This window comes from Pteropus alecto, unplaced genomic scaffold, assembly GCF_000325575.1.
Source record: "Pteropus alecto unplaced genomic scaffold, ASM32557v1 scaffold166, whole genome shotgun sequence".
Classification (NCBI taxonomy): Eukaryota; Metazoa; Chordata; class Mammalia; order Chiroptera; family Pteropodidae; genus Pteropus; species Pteropus alecto.
The window spans coordinates 285,506-292,512 of NW_006439757.1; the positions used below are offsets into that span (position 1 = coordinate 285,506).

Below are 7,007 nucleotides of genomic sequence, written 5' to 3' on the forward strand. Positions count from 1 at the left end.
CAACAATAAGAATCCAATGTAAAAATGGGAAAAAGATGTGAATAGACATTTTGCCAAAGAAGTAATACATGGCCGATAAGCACTGAAAAGATGCTCAATGTCATTCCTCACCAGAAAAACAGAAATCGAAACCCCAATAAGAAACCACTTCAGACCAACTAGAATGGCTATACACAATAGCAAGTGTTGGCAAGGATGTAGAGAAAATGGGATCCTCAGACATTGCTGGTAGGACGGTAAAATAGTGCAGCAACTGTGGAAAACAGTTGACAGTCCCTTGAAAAGTTGAACAGAGTTACCATGTGACCCAGCAATTTCACTCCTAAGTATTTACCTAAGAGAACTGAAAACATATGTTCACACAAAAACTTATAAAGGAATGTCCATAGCAGCATTTTTTATAACAACCAAAGAACAGAAATGACTCACATTCCTTAACTGTGAATGAATAAACAAAAGTGACATATCCATATAATGGTATATTATTCAGCAATAAAGAAGAATAGAGTACTGATTCAAGTATAACATAAATGAACCTTGAGAACATTATGATAAGTGAAAAAAGAAAGACACAAAAGTACAAAGAAAAATACAAAAGTGTTATATGATTCTATTTATGTGACATGTCCAGAATAGGTAAATTCACAGAAATAGAAAGTAGATTAATGGTTTCCAGGGGATGGGGGGAGGGAAAATTAGGAGGCATGTGGTTTCCTTTTGGAGTAATAAAAATGTTCTGGAATTTGATAGTAAATATAGTAAAAACCACTGAATTTTACACTTTAAAATGGTTAAAATGGTAAACCATATGTTACGGGAATTTTATCTCAATCAAAAAATAAAAATAAAAAAATGATGTCCCTATTGGCCTCTTGTTGCTTATTCTAAGATATTGTCCCATCTACCTGCATATACCACCGCTGCCCTGACTTGCTTGTGTTCAGCTAGTTACTGGACTGAAATATACAGTTCTGGTACCCTTAGAGATCACAAGAACATTTTCTTATCCCCATCACCCTCACTAGGATTCCACTTCTGTTGCTGTGTTTTTAGTTTCCTTTTAGTCTTTCCTCATTTCATTCATTTCTCTTTCCAGCTCATTATCCTTTTGTTCATTTTTGTCTTTACAGCTTGTTTCCTATCTATAATTTTATTCTCTTTCATAGAGTTCTTATCTCTTCCATTGAGATACCTAAGAATTTCTTAAAATTTTCTTCTGTAAGTTACTGTAACTAATATTCAAAGATATCGTGTAATAGTGTCTGGTATATAGTTTTTGCTAAACTTTGGTCAGTAGAGTAATATTGTATAATTCTTTACTTTTATTATTATAAAAATTAAAAGGAATTTGACACGGCAATTTTAGAGTTTCTACAGGAACGACTTAATTATTTACTGCCATGAAGATTCGCAACATGCCCACATATTATTCATCAAGTTCTGCAGTAAGTGCCTTATAGACATCATACCATGTAATCCTCACAACTCTATGATTACTTAAGTATAGGAAAATTAAGTAATTTACTCTTCCATGAGAAAATAAGGAAAAATTTTGTTAGGAAATGGTAGTCCTTGAAGAGCTACTAACTGCCTCAATGTCACCAATGTGACTAAGAAAACATAAACAAAACACATCTTTATTTTATTTATTTATTATTATTTATGCCTACAGCACCTGGTCTTCCTAGGTGGTCTCCCAACCAAGTACTAACCAGGCCCAACCCTGCTTAGCTTCTGAAATCAGACATCAGGCTTGTTCAGGGTGACATGGCCATGGACCATGGACTGTGGCTCCACTAGGGTGTGAACCCAGGACCTTCTGCATGTAAAGCAGACATGCTAACTGCTACACTATTGAACCACGTCCTCAAACACATCTAAAAAGGATAAATTACCTTATGTATAGCCCTTTTTCTTGGCAAGTGTGCACATTATCTCACATTTCAAAATATATATCCCATGGATATGGTGATTATAATCATTTTTACTGAAAATATTCAATATTCAATATACCACCAATATTTCTAGGAAAAAATGGTAGTCATTCTGAAATTACTAAGAGAGACCCAATTTAATCTCCCTCTGCAGGTCTTGAGATTCCTGACTTGAGAAGACCCAATCTCTTTACTCATGAACCTCCCTACAGCCCTTCTACTGGTAAAAGATTTACTACTAGGCACTATGGAAAGACAACATGACAAGAGCAATCTCTCATCTCATTCAGGAAGCTTGTTTTTTTGAAAAAGGTTGAAATACTCAAAACTATGTAAAACTCATCTCTTAAAATCCAAAAGGTCCTCTTCTCTGATCTAAGTCAGTAAAAAAGAAAATAATCCTGTTCCTAAATGCTTCTCGAAAGGCACAATGTAACAGAATGTTAGGCTCATGAAGTCCTCTGTGTCATCTTCCCAGAGCTGGGTTGTTTTGGATAATGGCCTAAGCAGATGACCTCTGGGGACTCAGGGTACCATAACTACACACGTTCATGCTTATGACATTCCTAGGAAAATCTAAATTTTGAGAATATAAAAATTTTAGAAGTTGACTCCCATGACATTTTCCCCTAGCTTCGTTGAGATATAATTAGTATACAAAAATCGCCCATAAATAATATATGTGTAAAATAATATATTACATGTTACCAGGTAATAAATATATTAATCACCTCCAAAAATGTCCTCGTGTCCTTCTGTTTTTCTGTTTTGTTTTGTTTTACTTTGTTTTACTTTTATTTTTTATGGTAAGAACACTTAACATGGGATTTACCCTACTAACAGATTTTTAAGCCACAATGCCTTATTATTAACTATAGGCATTATGTATGAAAACAGGAAAAAATTATCTAGAACTACCATATGATCCAGCAAATCCATTTCTGGGTGTACATCCAAAAGAACTTAAATCAAAGAAATATCTGCACCACCATGTTCATTGTAGCATTATTTACAATGGCAAAGACATAAAAGAAACCTAAACATCCATGGACAGAAGAATGGATAAAAGAAATGTGATACATAAATGGAATACATAAACGGAACACTATTCAGCCTCGAAGGACAAACACTGCATGATTCCTCATATATGGAATATCTAAAGTATCAGAGGTACAGAAATAGACAACAGAATGGTGGTTACCAGGGAACAGGGGAGGGAGAAATGAGGAGGTGTTTTTCAATAGGTATAAAGTTACAGTTATATATGATGAGTAAGTTTCAGAGATCTTCTATACAACAGAGTCCCATGAAATTTTTCATGATCAATCTCTAATACTAGCTTTGACATGTCCACTGACCTCCAGAAGAATGACTCAACATTCCATTATTTCCAAATACTTTGTTACAATATCAGGCAGGTAATGGCCATATTTCTTAAACAAGATTGAAATGAAACCGCGACTGATTGAGATCACTGGATTGTCCTACCACCTTTACTATGTCATAAAATCTTTTGTTTCTCCTAAATCATGTTTTTAAATCTTACAATGTTGAGACGTAACTCCTCATAATTTAAGCTGATCAAATAGAATTTACTAGGCATTGAAGCACACATTAATCTTTTCTAAATTTTAATTTTTTTTTAAACTCTGAGACATTCAGCAATCAATAAAAGTAGAATAAATTATCTTTTTATCTCCTTACATGTTAGAGAAATGAATCAGCAAGCACAGCAGTGAGAGGCTGTTCTGCCTTTTTATGAGTTGACTATGCAAGCAGTAAAAGGTCTGAGAGAGTTAAGATTTAGGCTTCCAAACTCTCATTTCAAATGGAACAAACAAACATGTTCACAGCAAGTAGTATTTGCATAATACCTTACTATTATCAGACATGTTCACATGCATTACTATATTTAAATCATCATAGAACACCTGAGACAGTTATTTCTGTCTTGAGGCAGTCAAGGTACAGAAAGATTAAATGACTCCATAAAAGACACACAGAGACCCCAGGCAGATTCCTGGTTCAATGCCCAAAGCTCTTTCTCATTTTATTGTTTCATGGAAGAATCCATAAAACTATCAAATTTTGTCTCCTCCTAATGAAGTATGCTCTTACAAATGGTTATCATAAATGCAGGCTCCTTGCAAACATTATCTTTTTGATGGTTTTTAGTTCTTAGTCATACAATTTTGGGTAAAAATATTTGGACAAATGTAATTAATTTCTCAACAAACTATGAAAAACTGGACTTTATAAATGTTGGGTATTTTAAAGTTATAAGCTTTAAGTAACTACAACTAAGATTAATTAATTCTTTGAAATATCAATTATCATAAAGACATGAAATCAATTCTCAGTTATTCACTCAGATCATCATGGTATATATATTTTTTTATCTTAAGATTATTTCTTTCTTTCTCTGAGCATACTTCAGGTTATATCATCCTGATCAGGGAATACAAATGATTATTTCTTTCTTTCTCTGAGCATACTTCAGGTTATATCATCCTGATCAGGGAATACAAATGAATATAAATATTGGCTTTACAAAAGTATGTAATTAGGATAAAAGAAATAATCTTATGTCATATATGTACAAATAACCTTTTGCAACTTTCTTCCAACTAAGTGAATAATCAAAAGTTCATAGATAGAAATAAATAAGTGATTAAAACAACATATATTCAAACATATGTATACATATATAATGAATACACACACACATATGTGTGTGTGTGTATATATATATATATTCACATAAATGAGTTCACTCCAACAACAAACTACCGACGACAGAGTGTACATTCTAGTTTTCACGTTTATACATTTCTAACTCTCTTGTCTGACAATGAGAAATGTAGCTCACATTATACTCAGTATATTTATTTGATTGTCCAGTCATCAAATACACAGGAAGTAGTTGACAATTGTTAGCCCATAGCACTACAAAGAGTGAACAACAACAACAGAAAAATCCCTACTATCTGGAGCTCAATATTTATTTAAAACTTTTAAAAATCTTTAATCTGAGGGCATAGAATCAAAATACTGACCTCAAAAGCTATTCAAGTTAAGTCCTTTCTCTATTCAGCATGACAATGTTATTCATTTGAAATACAGTTATGTTCAATTTGTCTGGTTCATTTTTTTAAATTTTATGTTTCTTTTGAGTGTGTACAATGTTATCATGGTTCCAAGAGGTCAAAACTATCTAAAAGATACACTCAGAAAAAGCCATCCCATGCCATCCCTTCCTGGTCATTCCCATCTTCCCCTGTGGGTTGCCAGTCTTATTTTCTAATATAACTTCCCTAATGCCCAGGAGAAATACAGCCTGAGATACACCCACAAAGGTGCTTTAATCATATCTGACACCACTCCTAAACATCACAAAGGGAAAAATTTCATTTTACACAAGTTTTTGTTTGTTCGTTTCCACAATGAAAAAGATTCAGAGTTCGATTGTGCGTGGATTATCTTTTGTATTGTGACACCAACAAGTACAGAGAAAATGACAAGAACGAAGGCAGCTCCCGCTATCTGCCAAAGAGAGAAGTGGCCTTGATGCAGCATGAAGGCGGACACCCGATACCATTATCAGGAATAACGCATTAAGTAAATTTTAGCTATTATTCCCTTAATTGGTCCAATCTCTAATTTGAACCTGCTGTAGTATGCAAAACAAGAGAAATCAAAAACCTTCTTCCTCTACTCTGACAAATATAAAACAATGATTTAAGAAATGTAATACTGAGTAAGACCTCTGGCTCATCCAGCCAAGCACTCTTTCTCTAGAGACTATAACCAAAGGACAATACACAATGAGAGACAACTGTCTGACTTCATGTTTACAAAAGAGCTATAAAAAAGTAAAAATAAAAATAAAATAATATATCTTCCCCATGACTCTCTTTGTAAAGTATACAGATACATGTATAATTTTATATTTTCCTTTTTTTTCTTAACCAAAAGTTAGTGTGCTATAGTTACTTTTCTGCTCTTTGTTTCTTGGAAATCACTCTATCTCTGATTGTGGAGCTCTTCATCATTCTTTTGTAGCAGCTGCAGAGTATTCTATTATGTGTTTATTCTACAGCTCATTCAAATAGCACTCTTCTATATATAGCCATTCAAAATGTTCCAACATATTAAATTACAAAAAAAAAAATACTGCAACAAATATCCATGTGCAAAAGTACTTTTACATTGTTGAAGGGATAGCTTTAGGATAAACTCCTAGGAATAGTATTGCTGGGCCAAAATGTCAACGCATATGTAGTTTTCTTAACTATTGCCACCTTCCCCTCCATAGGGGTTGTACCAGTTTGCATTCCCATCAGCAATCTATGACATGCCTGGTATTCCACATCCTCACCAACAATCTTGATTATTACCTTAGACTTCTGGATGTCAGAAGACCAACATTGGCCTTCATTGGGCTACAAGCAAAATGCAGGGAGGACTGTGTTCCTTCTGAAGGCTCCAGGAGAGAATCTGTGTCCTTGCCTTTTGTAGCTTCTAGAGGTCTTCTGCATTCTTTGGGTCATGCATGGCCCTCTCACTCCATCTTCAGAGCCAGCAAGACTGCAGCTCTCTTTCCATGCCCTCAACTTCTCTCTCTCTCTATGTAGCAGTAGCCAGAAAGGTTCTTTACTTCTGATTCATGCGATTATGTTAGGCCCACTCAGATAATCCACGACAACCTCTTCATCTCAAACCCCTTACCTTTAATCATATCTTCAAAATCCCTATTGTAGTGTGAAACGGCATATTCAGATCTCCAGTGTTAGGACATGGATATTTTTAGGAATCATGATTTTTTTATATATTTTATCATTCAGTGTTGAAATGTTTCTTTCTGGAGTGATTTTTGTCTGTGTTTGATCTAAATTCTTTCTCCTTTCCTCCTTTTGATGAAATCTCCTAAGGTTTCCATTTCCTGGTTTTCACATCCTCAGGCTTAAAGGGCCAGTACAGGTCTGTTGCAATTTGGAGTTTATTTTTCTCAGAGGTTACTTACAGGTCATGGTAATATCTGTCTCCTACTAATGTAATGCTGAAATCATGAGT

At 34.3% G+C, this 7,007-nt stretch overlaps 1 pseudogene; it reads right to left on the reverse strand.

Moving 5' to 3' along the window:
- Positions 1–1,663: 1,663 nt before the first annotated feature.
- LOC112483943 lies at positions 1,664–1,779 on the reverse strand (annotated as a pseudogene).
- Positions 1,780–7,007: the final 5,228 nt, after the last annotated feature.